Here is a 22110-nt window from a genome sequence, read left to right on the forward strand (position 1 = left end):
ATGACCTGAGCGAAAGGCACACGCTTAAGCAACTGAGCCACCCAGGCACCCCCTAGAAATGTTAAAGTCCCAAAAATGAGGATACTAGTTGCTGAAGGGTGGTATATGACAAGAACGTTCCTTCATGCTGCGGATGTCAATACGGTTGCTTTGGAAGACAGTTTAGCAGTTTTTCCCAAGGCTAAATAAATCTCACCTGATGGTCCAACAATCACACTTCTAGTGTCTAGACAACGGCTTTGAAAAAACTGTTTCCACACACAAACTAGCATGCCATTTTGCACGGCGAGCTACGGATTTTTTTTTATCTTTGTTATATGTGAGGATACAAGCTGTCCCTGTGATGCCAGTCAGATGGAATTGGACTTGGAAGGTCTTAGACTAAGACATATGATTGCGAGCCGGGTGCCACCTACTTAGGGTAGATGACACAGGTAGGGGCATAATGTGAAGCTGGGGCCATAATCAGAGGTCTGGTGACTGACTCGTGGGAGAAATCTGCCCCGTGCACGTGTAAGAGGGTAGGCAGGGAGGAAACAGCTCTATCCAAATGGTAAAACAGTGCTGAGGGGTGTCCGAATGAAGAAAGCAGTGACCGTAGGTCCTTCTACAGATACTGAGATATTGTTCCTCGATCTTCAAATGGCTGAGCCAGAATTTGCACACAGCACCCTCTGACTTCCAAGCATGACTACTTCCCACGCTTTCTTGATTGCCACACATGGCACGTTTCTTGGTGGCAGAAACAGATGTGAGTGAGCAGGTCTCTCCTTGTGCTATTTCTTTCAGCAGCTAGAACGTCAGGAATGTTTTCTGAACGTCTCTTTCTATAAAATGAAGTTTGTTTCTGTTGGCTTGGCACCTAAGAGCCCTCTGGGAGTTTCTCCCACTCATTATCCTAAAATGCATAACAGCAACAGCTGGGGAGGTGGCAGCCAGAGGTTTGCGTTCCCGGCTTGGCCGTGTCTGGAGGAGACTGGGTCTGCCCAGAGTGGAGCTGCTGCTTTGTTCCAGAGCACTCTGCTATTTTTGGCTCTGACACAACATCAAAGGCTGTGCTGATTTTCTGTGCTGATTTCTCCCACGTATATTATTCCCTTTCCATACAACGTCCACTGTCCTTCCTGCTTGGTTTTGGTTAACAGCATTCTACCTAGGTATAGATCTAGTTAGTACACATGTTGATCAAGAGCCATTTTAGTTGTCTTCTCCAGTCCTTTAAAAATACTCCCCTGGGTGACAAAGTGAAGGGCCCCGTGAAAACAAAAGAAATAAGCACACAAAGAGTGAAGAAGGAAGCACCTTACCAGGTGCTAAGTGAAGGCACAACATAAGGCCAGGGCCACTCCCCAGCCCTCTTAGGATTAAAGTGAGACATCCACCCCCTTTCCCTTTGGCCTCTTTCTAGCCAATAGTGATGGAGCACCTGCCAAAGGTGCATGGTGCTGTGAGGGGCTTAGTTTCTGGAGGGCTAAGCAATTCCTGACTTCCTGCTGTGGATTCAGCCTCAGAGGCAGAACCTGCTTGTCCCTCTCCACTTCAAAATACTAACTGGCTCTCCACTATGCAGAAAGGAGGCTTCCAGACAGAGCGGAGTCAAAAAGCGCCCTTTCTTCAAAAGATATTTTAGCCCAAGCTCTGAGAAATCTGCATCCATAGAGTGGAATGAGAGACCACCTCACACCAGTGGGAATGGTGAAAATTAACAAGGCAGGAAACAACAGATGTTGGAGAGGATGTGGAGAACGGGGGAACCTCTTGCACTGTTGGTGGGAATGGGAACTGGTGCAGCCACTCTGGAAAACAGGGTGGAGGTTCCTCAAAGAGTTAAAAATAGAGCTGACCTACGACCCAGCAATTGCCCTGCTGGGGATTTACCCCAAAGATAAGATGCAGTGAAACAGCAAGACACCTGCACCCCAATGTTTATAGCAGCAATGTCCACAATAGCCAAACTGTGGAAGGAGTCTCGGTGTCCATCGAAAGATGAATGGATAAAGAAGATGTGGTCTATGTATACAATGGAATATTCCTCAGCCATCAGAAATGACAAATACTCACCATTTGCTTCGACGTGGATGGAAATGGAGGGTATTATGCTGAGTGAAGTAAGTCAATCAGAGAGAGACAAACATTATACGGTCTCATTCATTTGGGGAATATAAAAATTAGTGAAAGGGAATAAAGGGAAAGGAAAGAAAATGAGTGAAAATATCAGTGAGGGTGACAAAACACGAGAGACACCTAACTCTGGGAAATGAACAAGGGGTGGTGGGGGTGACTGGATGACGGGCACTGAGGGGGGCACTTGGCGGGATGAGCACTGGGTGTTATGCTAAATGCTGGCAAATTGAACTCCAATAAAAAAAAATTAAAAAGAAAAAGAAAAAAGCAAGGCAGCTCTGGTTGCTATCAGGAAAAAGAATGTCACCCACCACCCCTGCTGTCCCTTCCCCTCCATGGGGCTCCAGAGCTCTGCCAAAGCAGGATTTAATAAAAATGCCAAAATCCTTAGGTGACTCTAAAACATCTGCAACATCTGGTTCCTAACAACGTGTCTGCATCGTCCCCGCTCTGCATTCCTGACACTGTGAAGTCTGAACCTCCTACGTGAAGACTCCTATAGGTCACTAGCTCGCCCCCACCCTGCCCCCGTGGCCTTGATGTGATGCTTATTGAATGAATGCATGACGGCATGACCAACTGTAAACGAACTAGAGGAGTATGTACATGAAAAGACAGACACAGTGTGAAGCCAGCTTTCAAAGGGCAAACAATTTAGTCCATAGAAAAGGGCATGAACATGTTAAGAAAATGGTTAGTAGTCAACTGGGTGGAAGCCCCTGTTTTCAAAGGCAAAAGCCAGTCCGAGGATAACCTTCTGGAAGGAAATGGCACTGGGAGCTTCTCAAAGGATGTGTTAGGATTGGGTGGGGTAGGAGGAAGGCCGTGGAGGCGAGGACCAGCAATGCCATTTCATGATTGGGGAGGGGAGTATAGGGTCTGGCAGGAAGGGAGGGTGGGCACTGGGAGGAACGGGGGATCAGTGTGAACAGAAATGCTGGGGCAAAACTGTAGAGGGCATGGCAAATCAGGGAGCAGAATTAGGTGTGATTTGATTTGCAGTTGGGGAACCATCTCCTAGGAGAACTAAGAGAGTGATATGTTAAAAGCAGTAAATGAAGATCTCGAGGAGAGGCATCACAGGATTCAAGCCGTAGGCTAAGAAAATGAGCTTTAGCAGCTTCCCCTGATGAGTAGCAAGAAGGCTGCTCTAATAATGAACGAGCTCTCCTCTTTGCCGCGGATAAAGGAGTGTATATGCCGACACTCAACTTCAGAAACTCCCACACCATTCGCAGCAAAAGCTGACACGAGTTCTCTTGGCCCTTCTTGTGCAGATGAAAGCATCCCAATGTTGGGCTTAAAACGAGTTCGTATGTTTGCAAACAAGCGCATGTGGAACAAAAATACATAAATAAAGCATTCCCACTGTTTCACAAACTCAATGACAGTGTCTAGATTCACTCTATTTTTAAATTCCATTTGTACACCCAAAGTTATGGCAGTTTTACATTTTATCAACTTCGATTTTTAAGCCTTGCAGATAGAAGTGTGCTGGTCTCTGCACCAGCTTTGGGGCAGTAGTAGGTGCCGTGTGTAGTCTGCGTACTTTCTAAGTCACTGACCTTTCCCACCCCTCCTTCAGCTTCAAAATGCAAGTGACCTGAAGATATATATTCTTTGTAACACCTCACAGTGCCCAGCTCGGGGCTCTGGATATGCAACTCTCAGACTGTGTTTCCAGAAGGTTCGCTCTGCCTTTGCAGAGATTGCTGCCCTTCTTGCTTAATTGCCTGTGGATCACGCTGTTTGAAGAAGGGGCAGAAGCTGGTAGCTATACTTGGGGAGAACAGAGCAGAAGGTATTGAGCCTTCGAATCACTCTTCTACACCTGAAACCAATGTAACATTGTGTGTCAATAATACCTCAATTAAAAAAAATAATAAAGAGAAAGAACAAAAAATGAAAACAAAATAAGATAAAAATAAAAAAATAAAGAGAAAGAACAAGTACAGAGAAAAAAAAAAAAGAAGGGGCTTCTGGTTTTCTTCTCCAATTTTGTGTCACCAGTGATGGATTAGCATCACCCTGTCACATCGTCGCACTAATTTTTTCCCTTCCTGTTTTGCTTTTGGGGCTCATCTGCTTCATTGCCATGTTAATTTGAAAGAGAAAGGGATTGCAGTAAAGGAACAATGGAATCAACAAGTCTAATATATGTATCAGACAAATTCCTAAAGTGCTCTTCTCTGAGGCAGAATTTGCACACAGAAAATTTACATTCATTAGGCTAAAGGCAGAGCGTGTCAAACCAGTTGCAGGTTTAATAGAGAGGTCAGACCCTTTCCTCTCTGTCATTCCTACTGAAGACATCATTAGAGCTACGGTAAAATGAGAGAATGTCACAGAATGTCAGCCTAGTCATAGTGCAACTGTTCTTTTTTCATTAGTGACTCAGCTGGTTGCTATGGCAACCCCACTCTAGATTCAAGGATACTAGGGCTGATGCTCTCTGCCTCTATTTTCAGTTAGGATAAATTGTGCTCCCACCTCATGGGCTCCTGCCATGATATTTATATTTGGGTCATGATAATAAAGCCAGTTGGAAATATGTCTGTTGAAATTCTAGCCAGGCAGAGAGGCTTCTCACTAAAAGGGAGAGTGAATATAGGATTTCTAGGTTTGATTTGAGCACCAATTATCCTCTGGGTGGGTAGGTATTCCCTTTGCCCTGTCTCGTGGGGAGACTGTAGACCTCTCGAGTACTTCTTCTGCACATTCCTTGGGCTGATTCCAGAAAAATTCGGCAGTCTACTTTCAGTGTCCCTTTCTGACTCACCCAGGGGTTCATCTATTTAAATGCTTTTTAAAATTTTCTGAGTGGGCTCAGTACCACTTCATTTATTCACTCATTTATTAATTGCAGAGTAATTATAAGGGGCCAAGCGCTGTTTTCACTAGTACGTTTAGCCGCTGTTTGTACTTAAGCTATTCAGAAGAGCTAGACACAGGGGGCAGAGAGGGAAGCAGGTTTTAGAAGAAAATGCCTGGAAACCCATGTGGTGCAGCACGTTTTAGTTGAGGTATGGACATGTTTTGAAAGTTCAGAGGAAGAAGAGAGTCACTCTGCCTGGATGAGTTGGTAGATGCTTCCAAGAAAAGGTGATGTTTAAGTTGGAGTCTTAATGAAAGTGTTCTCTAGTTGAATGCCTCAGTAATTCAGAGCTGAGGTTAGCCTGAAGGATTTTTGTTACAGCAAAGCAGCGAAGTGTTATTTCGTTGAAAGTCTGCTTGCTCTCAAAAAAAAAAAAAAAAAAAAAAAAAGAAAGAAAAAGAAAAAGAAAAGTCTGCTTGCTCTTTAAATGTATCTTCATACTCTTGAACACAAAATATTTTCTGGCAACCAGGATGGGACTCTGTTTAAAATAGAGAAAAAGAAAGAAATCCGGAAAACAAAGCAAGCTTCAGAAAACAGCCTTTGGAATCAAAGCAGACCCAAGTGAAAAAGTCAATTTGAAGATTTTGTTGTCCACTAACCTTTTCCCTGGAATTGATATATTTTGAGAGGCATCCATTATATTTCCCGAGCAAACAATCAGATGCTGAACAAAAGTGTTCTATGCTCCTTATAGTTGGTGAGACATAAAAGGATACCTCACTGGACCTATTTCCTATAAAACTAAGGTATTTGGTGATCCTGTGGGATTAATAAAAGCATATCTCTCTCTTGCATATTAATAATTGTTCAGAAGTAAGAGGTAAGAGGCTAACAAAGTTATTGTGTTGAAGACAGTATTCTTTATGAAATGTATCACAAAACAGAGCCTCTTGATGGAACCAAATTGATATTTATAATGGTCTGAGAAAGTCCTTTCCTACTGAGCCTGCATCACTACAGAGCTCAGAAATTCAAGCCGCACCTTCACATTGAGTATTCTCCACAGCCTGCTGACAGCAGAATGCTGCCAACACGATCAGTAAAATACAAGAAACATACATCTCCATATCTGCGGATCAGATCGTGACACAGGTCTGTGTAGGCTCGAGAGGTCTCACCAATGTCCTCTGCCCAGACCCCTGAACAGGGAAGGCAGGTGTGGTACAGGGAGGGAGCAGGCTCCTTGCCAAATGGCATTCTTTAAAATACAATTAATAGCATCACTAGTATACTGCAATCTTTAAAAAGACATGGGTCACCTGGCTGGCTCAGTCAGTAGAGCATGTGACTCTTGATCTCAGGGTTGTGAGTTCAAGTCCCATGTTGGACACAGGGCTAATGTAAAAAAAATTAAAAAATAAAACATACCTACATATTTGTGTAGGTAGTACATTTAGTATGCTACAAAATTCAAGTATCTAAATCTAACACAGTAACAAGGATGCCTCACTCTCACTTCCAACAGTTCAACAGTTCACTGTCTTGGAGAAAATCACCATTGCCAATCTTGTGTCTTCTTCCAGGGAACCCAATGTTCACACACACATACAAACATTTGTGGAAATAATATACGACTATGCACACTCGTTGCACCTTAATTTTTTTCACCTAAAGATCTTTCTTGGACATTGTTCCATATACCAAATGAGCGAAGTCATTTTTTTAATGAGCCAAATGGTACTCCATGGAATGGAGGTAACATAAGCATTTAACCAATTCCATTTTAATGAACATTGTCTTAGTCCATCTGGGCGGCTATAACAAAATGCCCTGGAACTGGGCAGCTTATGAGCGTCGGCAATTTATTCTAGGAAATATATATCCTAGGAGCTAAAAGTCCAAGGCCAGGATGTCACCACAGTGGAGAATCATAGCCTCTCACCCAATCTCTGACCTAAGTTAATTTGTAAATCCCAAAGACCTTCATTGGAGGGGAGTCTGGATCTCATTTTATTGAAGATTGGAAATACAGAATGTAAATCTTTCTCCTAGACTTTACCAAAGAACCTAAAATTACTGTACATTGGATAAGAGGAAATTTCCAGACTTGGGGAGAATACTAGACATTGGCTCTGAATTGTCTAATTCCTGGGGTCCCAAAATTCCACTGTGACCATCAGTTAAAGTGAGGCTATGCTTGCTGGTTCTATTGATGGGACTTTAGCTCAAGTTGACTAAATCTGTACCAAGTTGGTCCAAGGACTTCCCTTTTATTTACTCAGTTCCTGAATGTATAATTAGAACAGACATACAGGGCAACTAGTAGAATCCCCATGTTGAATCTTAGGCGCTGGAATTACCTTCCACTTCCTACTAAGATAGTGAACCCAAACTAATATGGTATCAAAGACTTGGAAGAAGTAGGGTAGCAACCTATAATAACTCCTTTTGGCTCACCGGTTTTGTTTGTGAAGTCAGATAGATCTTGGAGAATGACTATGGACCATTTTAAACTTAATCAGGGAGTGACTCCAATCACAATTGCTGTCCTGGATGTAACGTCTTCACTAATCAAATTAACATGATCTATGGCACTTGATTTCCAACTTCAACCTGGAAAAGTCCCTCTTCTCCATAATAATTTGCAAGGACCTCATGAAGCAGTTTGATTTTACTTTGGTAAAGTGACATAGTTCACTTTCATAGCCTTGCCTCAGAGCTATTTCAGTTCTCCAGCTCCTTGTTATATAATGCAGTTCATAGAGATCTTGATTAAATTGACATTTCACAAAACACACTAGTCTACTACATTGACAACACTATGCTAATTGGGTCTGATAAGCAGGTAATAGCAAGCATTTCAGATGACTTAGGAAGACACATGAAAACTAAAGAGTGGGAGATAAACCCCACAACTCAGAAGCCCATGACTTCATTGAAATTTCTGAGTTCACTGATCTTGGGAGTGTTGGGATATCTATTCCAAGATGAAATACAAGTGGCTGCACCTTATACTCATGCCATAAAAAGAGGTATGATGCTTGATAGTCTTTTTTTAAAATTTTGCAGGCAATATATGCTAGTTTGATCAATCTATTAGGTCCACTAATGTTTATAGTATATATAGCAAATGGAGATGCCATATGGACCTTCTAGCAAGCCCCAGAAATAGAGAGTCACAGTGAAGACTCTTAAAATTTTAGAGCAAATTTTTTTCAGGTAACTATTTTCATTTTGAGAAACTACTTCTGGCTTTCTTATAAGCCTTGGTAGAGAGATTGAATCCAGGAACATGAGGAAACCATGTGTCCTGAGCTTTCCATCATGAATTGGGTGTTTCTGATTCACTTAGCCATACGGTTGAGTGTGTAGAGAAGCAATGTATCATCAAGTGGAAATGAAATATAAGAGACCAAGCTTGAAAAGATCCAAGTAAGCTGAATAGGTAACTCAGAAACATTTAACAGTGGCTATTATTGCATGGTTTCTTCTCTCTCAGTTCATGACTTTGGTCATCTGGGATGTTCCTAAAACCCAACTATCTAGGGAAGAAAAAAGAATCCAGGTTTACTGATAGGTCTGCACATGATGTTGCTATGACCCCAAATGCACAGCAGCAGTACTATAGTCACTCTCAGGAATAACCACAGGACAGTAGTGAAGGAAAATCAGTAATAGTGGGCAGAGCTATAAGCAGTAAATTTAGTTGTACACTTTGCCAGTACTAAGAAATGGTCAGAAAAATGGATGTATTCATCAGCAGTGGTTAGCTTTTTGGCTGATTGTCAGCAACTTGGAAGAAACAAGATTGGCAGATTGGTGACAAAGAAGTCTGGGGGAAGAGATACAAAGCTGAACTAAAAATCATGAATGGGCCAAAACAAAAAAAAATTTAAAAAATTTTTTTAAAAATGGGCCAAAACAGTGAAGATACAATGCCCTGAGTAAACGGTCATCAAAGAAGGCCCTCAATAATCAGGTGAAGGAAATGACACAGTCTGCATACCAGCTTCTTTCCCCAGCCACTTCAGGACTTGCTCAGTAGGCCTGTGGGGTAAGTGGCATGGATAGAAACAATGCACAGACTTAACAATATGGACTTTCTCTTACTAAGGTCGTCCTGGCTACACTACTGCTGACTGTGATGTGTGATATACAGTTGGCAAGTAAACATGTAAAAAGACGTTCAGCATCATTTGTCATTAGGCAACTGCAAATTAAAACAGCTATCAGATACCACTACACAGCTATTAGAATCACTAGAATTCCAAAATGGACAACATCAAACACTGATGATGATATGCAACACTAAGGACCTCTTTTATTGCTGGTGAGAATGCAAAATGCAGCCCACTTAGGAAAAAACTGTTTGACGTTCTAAGGCAAAACTAAACATAGTCTTGCCTTAACATATTGTCTACCAATTGCACTCCTAGGTATATTTACTCAGTTGAGTTTAAAGCATGTCCACACACGAATGTCTATAGCAATTGTATTCATAATCACTCAAAACTGGAAGCAACCCAGATGTGCTTCAATACATAAATGGATAAACTTTGGAACATCCATACAATGAAATATTGTTCTACAGTGTAATTGAAAAATGGAACCTACCAGGCCACAAAGAGACCTGGAAGAACCATAAATCATATTCCCAAGGGAAAGAAACCAGTCCAAAATGGCCATATAGTCTATAATTCCAATTTCATGACATTCTGGAAAAGCAAAACTATATAGAAAATAAGAAAAATCACTGGTTGCCAGGGGTTTGGAAGAGGAGAGAAGATTGAATAGGTGAAATGCAGGGATTTTTAGGGGAGTGGAACTGTTCTTTATGATGCTGGACTGGTGGATACATGGCATTACGTGTTTGTTAAATTCTATAGAATTTTATGACATAAAGAACAAACCTTAATTTATAAAGGAAAAATCATTTAGGAGGTCAGGGGATCTTGAGATAGAACGCAGACTGTGGCAAGAGAATCTAGATGTATTACAAATGTGTGAAGTAACCTCAAAGGAAGGGTTGAAGGGAAAGGTGTTGACCTAAATAACTTTGGAAATGAATGGTATTTTAAAGACTAAAGGTGAAAATAACAGTACATAACTCATAACTGACTGGAGTCAAAATTTTCTCCATGCAGGTATGGATTAATAATTCTGTTACTGCTAGATGTGTGTACTGGAACTAAAAATTAAGTAAATGGATGGCCAATGGTGGGACCTAGGCTTTGCACTGTTGGACTAGAAAAATACAGATTAGCAAGAGGAATGGGCTAGAATAATCCATTTGGTTAGGGAGACATCAGTAAGAACTCATGTTAAATTTAATACACAGATGATTACATATAAAATATTTATAGATACATGTATAGATGCACATGTTAGTAAACATACATAATTTCTTTGCTTTGTCAGCTGAGAGGATCTAACACTGTTGATGATCTGCTAGATGTGTCCTCTGCTAACGTGAGGACACCTAGCACCCAGATCTTGCCTTCCAGTGCCATTCTCCAATAAAAGGAAACAGGGCTTCTTGAAGAAAAGGCTGTTTCTAGGACTAGAGCAGGAAGCAGACAAGATGAGCTTAGAGCACCTTGGCAGTTTATAGTGCCAGAAATAAGGAAGTGCTCAAAATCAAATAACCACATTGATGTGTGGTAAAAGGGCACAGGAGCCAAGTGAAAGAGCTCCCAATAGTCAAAGCTGGAACAATTCAAGCTACAAAATAAATAAAGTCAGATTGAATTTTAACCCAAAATATAAAATAGGTATTAATGAGCCCATACTGATACAAAGAGATGATTAAATAAGTGAGAGAGAAGAGACCAATCTTTCATAAAGAAAATTTTCAGATAAATTACATAGATGCTACTTTCTAAAACAGATGCAGCAGTGGAACTCCCACTCTTTGTGTGGGTTCTCTGTATTGTGACTTCCTCCCAAGGAGTACAGTATAGAAAGGGAACAAAAAAAGTAACGTTACAGTGGAGAAACCTGAAAAATGCTACTTCAGTCAGGTGATCAAGGACAATACCTTCAGTGATGAATAATATTGACAGTAGACAACCTTGGTATAATGTGATGAAAAAAAATGTCACTTTACCTTTGCGCTCTTTTTCCCAAAAATGCATAACCCCAGTCTAGTCAGAGAAAACTATCAATTTCCAGTAGAAGAGCATTCAACGATATACATGACCAGTACTCTTCAAAACTGTAAAGCTCATGAAAAATAAGGACAGTCTGAGAAAGTATCACTAAGCTAAGAGGAGTCTAAGGAAACCTGAGAACTGCAAGTTATGTAGTATTTTGGATAAGATCCTGAAATTGGGTAAGGACATTAGGCAAAAACTCAGGAAATCTGAATAAACTATGGTTTTTAGTTAATAAATTAATGACATACCAATGACCAATACCAATATGTAACCAACATACCAATATGTTTTCATTAATTATGACAAATGAGCCATACAAATATAAGAGTCAATAATAGGGGAAATTGAGTGAGGGGAGATATATAAGATCTTTCTGTACTATTTTTTGTTTTTGTTTTTGTTTTTTGTAAATCTAAAACAGTTCTAAAAGTAAAGTCAATTAATAAAAAATACTGGGAGAAAAAAATGAATGTGAAATAAATCCTTTTTTGAGGCTTACAAAATCTGAAAGAATCCAACATCAGACATGCATTACAAAAAAATGTCAAAGAAAATCTTTTAAGCAGAAGGAAAATGATACCAGATGGAAATCCAGATCCATACAAAGGAACGAAAAGCATCAGAAATGATAACTCATGTGGGTTGAACTTTTCCTTATTATTTTAAGGCTCTTTAAAAATAATTGACTGCTTGAAACAAAAATAAAAACAATGTATTGTGGAGTTAGTAATATATGTACAAATTTTATGCCAACAATACAGCATAAAGGCCAGGAGGGTAGAGATGGGAATAAATTGTTGTAATTTTTTATTCTATACATATTTAAAGGTACACTGTGATAAGATAAAGATGCACATTATAAATCCTAAAACAACCATTAAAATAACAGGTGTTATGACTAATCAGCCAAAAAAAATTAAGTAATAAAAATATTCAATTAACCCATGAATAAGCAGAAAAAAGTTAAAGAAAAAGTAACACAAAACAGATGGGTCAAAATAGAAAATAAAGTGGTGGATTTAAATCCAATGATCTTGGTATTCACATTAAGTGTAAATGGTGCAAATACATCAATTAAAGGCAGAGATTGTCAGATTGTATAAAAAAAAAGGAAGACTAAACTTTTAATATAAAAACATAAACAGGTTAAAAGTAAAAAGGTGGAAAATGAGATAACATGTTAACATAAATCAAAAGAAAGCTGAAATGGCTAGACTAATATCAAGGTGGATTTCAGAGCAAGGACCATCACTCAGAATAAAGTATTCTCAATAGTGAGAAGGGAGGGGGTTAATGAATCAACACTATAGATAATTCCAAACATTTCAGAACCAAATAACAGAATATAAACTATCACTATCCTACTTTCTCATTTTCAAACAATTGGAATGATATAAGGATTGCACTATCTATTCAAACAGGCTTGTGTGTTGTCTCAAGACTTTGACGCTCAAGTTTTACTGTTTTTTTTTTCATCCATTCAATATATTACTCAATTTTGAACACCATGAGTCATACAGCTGAATTTTTAAAAGGGTGATAGTTTGACATTTGCTATGATTGTCTTCATGCATATTTTATGAGAAAATACAAATAACAGAGAACAGAGTCTACATTTACTTTAACTGCAAATGTTAGTGGTTAATGGGACCAATCAGGAAGGAGCATTATAATGAAAGTTCTGTGGTCTTTTTCATATAAAATTCAGAATGATGTGGTGTCCCATATTGACCAAATATGAAGAGCTTCCTCTTAGGGTAACATGACAGCAGCAGAACCATTTGAAACAGTGCCTCTATGAGTCACTTGATATTGATTTTTCATCTTCACTTCCTGAGGATTTTTAAAGGCCCCAATCTGCCAGAGTGCAGTAACTTGTAACTTGATATTTTTGTCCGATGGTGGGAAAGAGACAATATCTCAAAGGTCATTCCATTTCTGATTGGAAGATCTTATAGCTGAGAGAGGTATGGGAGGTCTTATATGTGACCAATGATGTGGTAATCCAATACTATACTCTTTTTTGTTCCTTTTGATTTCAAAAGACCCATGTTGCAAAGTTTCAGGTTGAGGTTAGTCCAGGATCATTTAGCTATTTGAACATTTCCTAGTTTGTATGCTGATTCTGATTATATTATCAATTCAGAAACTCAAGAGATATTCCAAAGTTTAATATTTTCCAATCCTTCTTAGGCTATCAGCTATAAGATATTTGCTGGCCCAGTGTTTGTTATTATTAGTCTACCTGCTTTTAAGTGAGTTCCAAAGCAAGTAGGTTTCCAAAAGACTTTACAACCATTATCTTTTCTAGCAGATGAATATAGGATAATAATTATCCTTCTATAAACAGGTATAATATAAGGACCATACCCACATATCCTTATATAATTTCATACTTACATCAATTACCATTCACTGACCTACTTTTCTGAACACTTCAAACCAATGGGTAATTGTCCCTTCAAAGAATCAAAACGTCCATCCCTAAAACCCGACACTATTCTTCCCAACTTCTGTGGTTGAAAGGACTCACTGAAGGGCTTGATGACCCTAGTTTGTCTAGTGAAGTATTTCTCTCTTGCTGACTATGGCTGTTTAATCACTGCTTGCCTTGTGTGTAGGCTCTATGATCTGAAGAGTTGGCAGAGGGAGGAAGGAAAGGACAGAGAAAATCTCTGCTTACTAGAATGGCTGAGAAGAAAGAGGTCAAGTGGGCGAGAGGGTTGGAAGAGTGAAATATCCTCCAGGGAGATATATTAGAGGAAGGGCTGAGGTATCAGTGGAGACATAAAGGAAGGTCAGTGGCAATCAGATTACTCCTAGAAGTGGCACCTTCCAAAACAAAGGAAAAGAAAGTCATCTACCCACTGTTGCTACTCTTTCATTTCCCTGCTACTTCCAAGATGGCAGAGTCTTTGGGTAACAGGGAAGAAAGAGAAATGAGAAGTTAACCTCTTTGGAGAGGAAATGAGTCATTTGCTATGAGAGTTGAAAAGATAAGGAATTTTTTTTTTATTCTTCTTGTGCTGCTCACAGAAATAAAATAAACAAAGTGTTTTAATAAGTTGCCATCTCAAGGCCATCAATGGCTCATCATACACATATGTGACTCCAGTAGTACAAATTAGATGGCTTTTTAAAACCATAGCACAATTGAAGGGGAACAGAGAGTACTTGGAAAGCCTAAGTGGGGGGAGAATGGCTTGCATATTGTTCCCACTAGAGAAAAATATGCTTAGACATTTTTATATAATCTGCTGAAAAAGAGACAGGTTGGTTTTATGTCTTTTATTAAAGAAGCCAGTTCAAATCCAGTTCTGAGAGAGCCTTTTGGGGGAAGTGAAGCATGGTGATGGAGTCAGGTTAAGAGTATGTGGGACAGACCTCAGCAAAGGTAGGCTTCCATCTGGCATGAGGCCAACAAACCAGTTGTTAGGGGAAGTTTGACTGCTCTAGCCACTATCTTGAAAACTTCTCTTCGTTGGAAGAAGGCTCCATGTCTTATTCATATTTGTATTTCCCTGAGACCTTTTATATACTATGTGCTACATTTGAGCAATGAGTATATTTAGAGTGTATGAGAGCCTTCCAGGTCTCATGAAAGAAGCTAGGTTGATTTAGTAACTTTTGTCAGTAAGAAAGGGATTGTAAGTTCCCATTCCAGCCCCATATCTGACTTACATATATGGTAAATCACATTTTTTATAAAAAAAATGTTCATATTGTTACAAACATCCTTCCACCAGAAAGTCAGACCCTTACTCAGTCTACTATTTGGGGGTGGGTGGGAGACTTCCTGTGGCATTATCCCAAATTATTGTTAGAAGTTTATGTTCTTCTAATGTTGTACAGATTTGATATGACAGACCCCAAAAAAGAATTAGAGATAGGTAATGGATATACAGAAAGAAAAACGTATCATCACTCCTATAACCCATCAATTTTCTTCAAATCACTTCTTCCTTACTTTCCTCTTTTATAATTACATCTCCTTAATTCACTCATTAATCCACAACCGTCCACTTGCAGCTCCATTGCTCCACTAAATCTGCTCTGCAAAGACATCATTGCCCCCTCCATGGCCAGATATAACAAACATGTCTACAGCCTCATGTATTCAATTTTCACTGGGCTTGGACACTGCTGGTCTACCCTCTTCCTCTTCCTCTGCCTCCTCTTCCTTTTTTTTTTTTTTTTTTAATGTCAGGTTATTTGGTTAAAAGATCTAAACATTAAAAAAGAGATTTAAACATTAAAAAGAGTCTATCATTGAAAACAACAAACAAAAAGAGCATATATAGTTGCCAGATTAAATAAACAAAAATACTGGATATCCAGTTAAATTTGAATTTCAGAAAAATAATGCACACTTTTTTAGTATAAGTATAACCTATCCAATATTGAGGCCATATTTTTACTAAAAAATTTTTTTGTTACTTATTTTTGAGCATCCTGTATTTTATCTGGCAACCCATGCCACCATATCCTGCCTTGTCCTTCTCTCCAGCGACAGTACGTTCTAATTTTAAAAAGCTCTTTCTTATGGCAGTTAGCTCATTTCTAAATGACATTTTTAAAATTTCTTGATTTTTGACATTTCTTTGCTTTTGTGATAATAAATGAGGATTTACTTTTCTCGTATTACTTCCATTCCTCTCTCCTCCATTCTTTCAACAGAGTGATACTTGCTATGTTAATTGTTATTTTCTTATATGGGTTAGTAAAATCCAACACTTTCAAACTCTTCTTCCATCAACTATAGGTAATGTCTTTTGACATTCTGTGAGGCAAGAAAATTAGTATTCCTACCCTATTTTTATCTCTTTATCTCTTCTTCCCACTTCTACCTCTCACTTTCTGCTTTCTGTACTTGCTCTGTTGAATTGACAAAGTTGATACTATTTACTATTTGTTCTATAACAATAATTAAGCCATTAAGTTGATTCTAAAAATTGCAAATCAATAAACTGCTTACATTACCATGACTTTGTAAACATCTGTTCACTGGAAGAACTAATTCCCATTGTGAATATTTTCTTTTCGACTTTACCAAAAATGGACAAACGGCATTTCTTAAAAATTAATTGTAACATGGATTTGACATCGTATCACTGCAGTTTTTGTACTCATTTACTTTATTATCTATTGATACAGCTATACTTTGAAGAGCTTTTTTGCTAATGTATGATGTTGTAATATCATGCATTAATTATTTAGAAAATGTTGATTCAATGAATTATGAAGATCTTCCAAATGTTGACACATTTGATGTTACAATATCAGAAAATAACATTTGTTAGCATCACCACTGATCTCATTAGGAAAGTCTTTAAATACTGTGAATCTGTCAGGCTCATAGTAGTGGATACAAGTTTACCAAAATCTCATTTCTCCTTGAAAGTTTGTATTGCGTCAGCCGCAATACGAACTGTGTTGTTTTCTTTGAAGTGACAGGTTCATTTCATTTATTTTAGGAAATGTCTGCCCAAACTCCAAGTTTGAATAACCATAGTTTGCCCATCAGTTGTTCAAGCAAGTAAAAATGGTGTTTCATGGCAAAAGCATCTAATTCAACTCACAACTGGAACAGAAGCATAGGTGCTTAATACCAAAAACATCAGAGGATTATACACCCTTGTTCTCATGCACAGAATATTAGAAAAAAGACATGTACTCAAGGGTCAAGATGAATAAAATGAATAATTTTTGTGGTTTCATCAGTGATATTCTCAAATAAAAAGTGGCTTTCTTTTTTTTTAAACCAAAATTTAGGGCAGAGAAGAATTTAGTGCCTAGCAGGTACCAAGTACTGCTTGGTACCACTGTGTTGATTCATCACTAAAGCATCAGCAATTTTAACCACCACTGCTTATGCATAATCAGTGCCAATGTCAAAGACATGAGAAAGGTATATTATATCTTAGGATTATTATGAAAATAGCTGTAATTTCACAGACTCCCTGAAAAGGTTTCTGTGTTCCCTGGGGATGTGTAGAGCCCAATTTGAAAATCATTAATCTAGTGTGGTCCTAGAGGCTTTACTCTGAAGACTCTTGGACTTAATTCTCTCTGGGCAAAAATCGTGAGACGTCCTTACACAGCTGGGGGTTAGAGCTCCTGTTTTCTGGATCCTATGCTATCTTTTGGTGCTGCTTTACCCCCTTGTTTTATTACAAAACGATGACAGTTTTATAAAAGGTAAATTTTTTTCTAAGTCTTTGCATAGATAAAGTATCTTAATTCTATCTTCACATATGATGGTTTTGCTAGATAAGGAGTTTTTGTTTTGAAGATTTTATTTATTTATTCATGAGAGACAGAAAGAGAGAGAGAGAGAGAGAGGCAGAGACACAGGCAGAAGGAGAAGCAGGCTCCATGCAGGGAGCCCTACATGGGACTCGATCCCGGGTCTCCAGGATCACAACCTGGACTGAAGGCAGCCCTAAATCACTGAGCCACCCAGGCTGCCCTAGATATGGAGTTATAGTTTAAAAATAATTTCCTCTCAAAACTTCATATTGCCCCATTGTCTTCTAGCAATTAGTGTCGCTACTGCAAAGTCTAAGGTGATTCTTGGTTGTTGTTTTTTTTTGTTTTGTTTTTCTTTTTTTTTAAATAATAAATTCATTTTTTGTTTTTCTTTTTAATAAATTCTTTCCCCCACACTCCTATTGTGAGAGCATTTAAGATCATGGTTGTATTGTTGGTGTTTCTAAGTCAACAAGATGTGACTACCTCTGGGTCTTCTCTCCCCCCCCCCCCCATGGTACTAAGCCCTCAGTAGGCTCTTTAAATCTAGCTGTATCCTTTGGTTTCTTTGAAATACCCTTGCAGTAGTTCTTTGATAATTTATTCTCTATCATTTGTTTTCTGGGACTTCCATTAGCCAGTTGTTGAAACACCTTGATAGATTCTTTAGTTTTATTTTTCACATTTTTAAATTTTACTTGTAAATTTCCCATCTCTTTGACCTTTTTTTTTCCTAATTCCTATTTTTCCCAACTTGGTTTATAGTCCTTCTATTCAATCTTTTTAATTTGGTAGTCTTATTTCCTTATTCAAGAGATCCTTCCTATGTTTCGATTGTTCCTTTTTCCATAGGAACCTTTTCTTGTGTTAGGATATAATGTTTTCTCAAATCTCTCTGATATGATAAAAAGCTTTTTGAGCCTTTTTTCTATCCCATATATTAAATTTTCACTTCCTCTAGTGTCATTTTTACCTTCTAATTCATCTAAATCTCTTTTTTTTTTCATGTTAGAGACTTTCTTTAAAAAAAAAATGAAGTCTAATTGTTCATATTTAATAATGGGGCAATAAAAATTTGATTGTTATACAATCAAATTTTCTGGATACATGGGCAGGCCTTATCAGCTTGCATGTTCAGATTTAGATTAAGATTAAGGTGCTTATCAGGAAAGTAGATGGTATTTTTGTAGGTAATTTCTAGAAGCTGGAGAATGTAGGCCTTTGATTTCTATTCAGAGTGATCTCTATTCAGAGATTCAGTGTGCAGGAGTGAGTATTGTGGGGTAGCAAAAGCTATGTATCCTTCCTATCAATTACTCTGTGTCCAGCCCCTAGTCTCACTTCAATTCTATGCCATCCCCGCCAAGTCCTGGACAGTTCCAGGATCTTCACGGCAGATTGGATCTCTCCTTAATCCTTTTTCCCTACATGTTCTCTGAGCTATGGCTTCCTCTGTCACACTCAGTCACTCCTCCATCTGCCTTCCATTTTCAAGAAATCATTGAAATCAAGTCAGTGATAGTTCTTTCTGGTTTCTCTGTTGTTGTAGGTATATGGCTTTCAAAAAGTTTAGTTGTTATCATTTCCTAGGGTCTTGGCCTAGAAAGGGAGAAGAATAAGTGCTCATCATTCCACTCTCCTTACCCAGTAACTCCCTCCTTTCTTTTGGCTTCTATGATATTTGCTCTTTCAGTTCCCCTCCTCAGCTGGGCTGACTCTTTTTTGCTGGTTCCTTTTCTGTATTGATAACACAACAGTAGAGTTTCTCTTTACTTTAGCCTCTCTTTCTAAGCAATCTTAATCACCGTATCATTCAAAAATGTGTGTCTACATGCAGATCGTTCCCTAATTTGTATTTCCCTCCCTGACCTTGCTTCTAAGACTCCAGGCTCTATTCAATTTCCTGCTGGAACTAATAATTTCACAGATACTTCAAGTGTTGGTCTCCAGTACCCCTCCCATACAACTTCTTTCCCCTGGTCAGGCTTCCTTATCTTGGTGGAGGGCTTTTTCCATCTGCAGGACTTTTTCATGTCCTGTTTCCAGAGAACTGTTCTCTCTATCTGCACAGCTACTTTCTTCTCATTCTTAGACCTTGCTTCATATATCTCCTGAGAGGAACCTTCTGTAATTACGCTGCATAAAGTTGCTCCTTCCTTCCCACATTGTTATTCTGTTTCTAAGTATGCTATTAGCAATCCTCATGGAACTTTTCAAATTTGACATTATTATGGGTTTTTTTTTTTTAGCCTTTCTTATTAGGCGGCAAGGCCCACAGTGGTAGGAACTGTGTTGTATATTTATCACTGCTTTTCCAGCCTTAGTGCTTGACGCATAGGAGGAACTTAATAAATATAGTGCAGAATGGATAGATACAGTTTAAAGCGAGTACTAAAATCTCAAAAAAATTCCTTTTTTATAATTATCTGAAGATTACCTTAAAGGATCTCAAAAATACTGTAGCAACTCCTCACTGCTTATTTAATTTCTCAAACTTAATGGAAGCCTAAAAATGTTCAATTAAAATATATGACTGTAATACTTATGAACCTGGTTTAGTCCAGAAAACAATATGAGTGCCTTTCAACCAGCATATATCATTTCCTGAAGAACTCTTAATCATCTATAGGCTTATTACTCCAAATAAATTTTCTTCTCTTTCAATCTTCTCCTTTTATCCTTACTCGACCCAACTTTATGAAATTAATGTAGCTTTTTCAATATAGGCCATGAATGTTCAGTTCAAAATGAATTCTGGATCATGACACCACCTGGGAACACAGGAATAATAAAGAGGTAAGACTTTCCCTGCAAAACCCAGACAGCTTTCTATATTTCACTCCTTTAAACCTGCCAAATAAAATGTCATGAAATACCTCAGACAGATCTAGAGGATCTTACTGTCAGGAAGAGCCATAGTCATCAGGTGTATATCAATTGTCCTGCTACAGCTTCTTGGCTTGATTCCCAACACCCACTTCTTCAGGGAAGAAACAGAAACACAAAACTGGTTACGCAGAGAACTAAGCCCTGACAACTGACAGAAAGAACAAGAGATTATTGATGACCACGAATGGGACATTTTGCCCGGTCTAGTCCTCACCACAAGCGCCTTCTATTATCCCCTGGTACTAGAAAGATTCACTTGGGCTTAGCCTTCCATATGCTATTAGCGATCACAGGAAAAGGCCATCTTAAAATGCTATAGTTATTCGTTTTAATGGAAGAATTCTTAAAAATAGTCATTTTACCCAATTTTTGAAGTCAAGTACATGTTTGGTGTAGTGATTCCTCTGATCTCATGGGAGGTGCAAAGGGAAGTAGGAGGGCCCAGCAGAGGGGGCAGTCAACGGTTGCCAGGAGAGGTGACTAGCACAGAACCACAAGTGGGGAGGAAGCTGTGCTAATTAACTGGCTCTGACTCGATAGCTTCATTGGTCTCTGAAGCCCAGGATGACACCTGCGTCCCTCAGTGTGCTCTGGCTAAGCTTAGAAACACTTCCTAAGGAGGAGAATGAATCAGTTTGAACTTTGAAGTCTGACCACCTAGATTCGAACACCATCTCTGCCACTTCCTGGCTGTGTGACTTTAACAAGTCAGTCACTTAGCCTCTGTGAGTCTCCAATTTCTCATCTGAAAATGTGCATAAAATTGGAACTTCTCTCTATGGATTTTTTTGTGTGTGTGTGAGGATTCATTGAAAACGTTCTTAGAATTGTAACAATAGGAAATGAGAGCTCAGCAAACGACTATTGTTAGTTGCTGTGGCCATTGCAGCTAACTTATATTGTTCATACCTTTTCTCTTAGAAACTATCCCAGCTTGTTTGGGTTTGCATACCCACCCTTGCAAGGCCTGTGTAGTTTGGGTGATGTTCTACATGAGTCTAACTCAACATCCCTCTGGCTCTAGGTGTGGGGCTCCTGCCTCAGGTCTAATCTAACCAGCATTGTCCTACCACCTAAACCTGGTTTCTGGTTCTAAGATAGATTTGTGATCTAATTCAGTCCATTGAGACTTGAGATGATCACCAGGGACTTCCGGAAAAGAAGCTTCCTTGCTTTCTTGAGAGAGGTTTCAGAAGGGAGGTAGCATCATCATTATCATCATCATCACTATTGCTATTACTACTACTATTATCGTTATGGATGGCAACTCTAGGTTTTCTAAAAGGTTCTGACATTTGCCTTTTACCACTATGAGCCTGCTGTGGAAGGAGGAGTCAGCACTGAGCACAAAACAGACCAAAGGGATTTACTGAACTTTTCCATGAGCAGAGGGAGCAGGGACAAGGTTATGAAATCTGCAGGATTCCCCACAGGTTAGACCCTCTGAATCAGGGCCAAGGAGCTGAGAAACTTGGGTCTAATATGCTGTCTCAGGAGACTTTTGAAAACGGTTCATGAATTTTTTACTGCAATAAGGCAGAAAGTTATGGGATATCAACAGATCTGAAAAAATGAGGTTCCTGTACTTTCAGTAACATAGGACAGAGAAGTATTTTGATGGATTTCTTTCAATTTGTAGTAGCAAAAGCAATGCCATTTTGGAGAATAGTGCAGTTGCAAAACTTACAACTTGAAACCCAGCTATAAGGTACTAATGCTGACACCAGCAACATATGGCTTGCAAGCCAGTTATGAGATACAGACAGTTTTCACTATCAGGGGGATCTCTCACCCTTTCCCCTGGAACCAAAGTTCCCTCTGGTTGAGAAAACTACCACAGGGAAGTAAAAACAGTAGCTGACAAATGTTACAAGC

This window comes from Vulpes vulpes, chromosome 14 (assembly GCF_048418805.1).
Source record: "Vulpes vulpes isolate BD-2025 chromosome 14, VulVul3, whole genome shotgun sequence".
In the NCBI taxonomy this organism is placed as follows: domain Eukaryota; kingdom Metazoa; phylum Chordata; class Mammalia; order Carnivora; family Canidae; genus Vulpes; species Vulpes vulpes.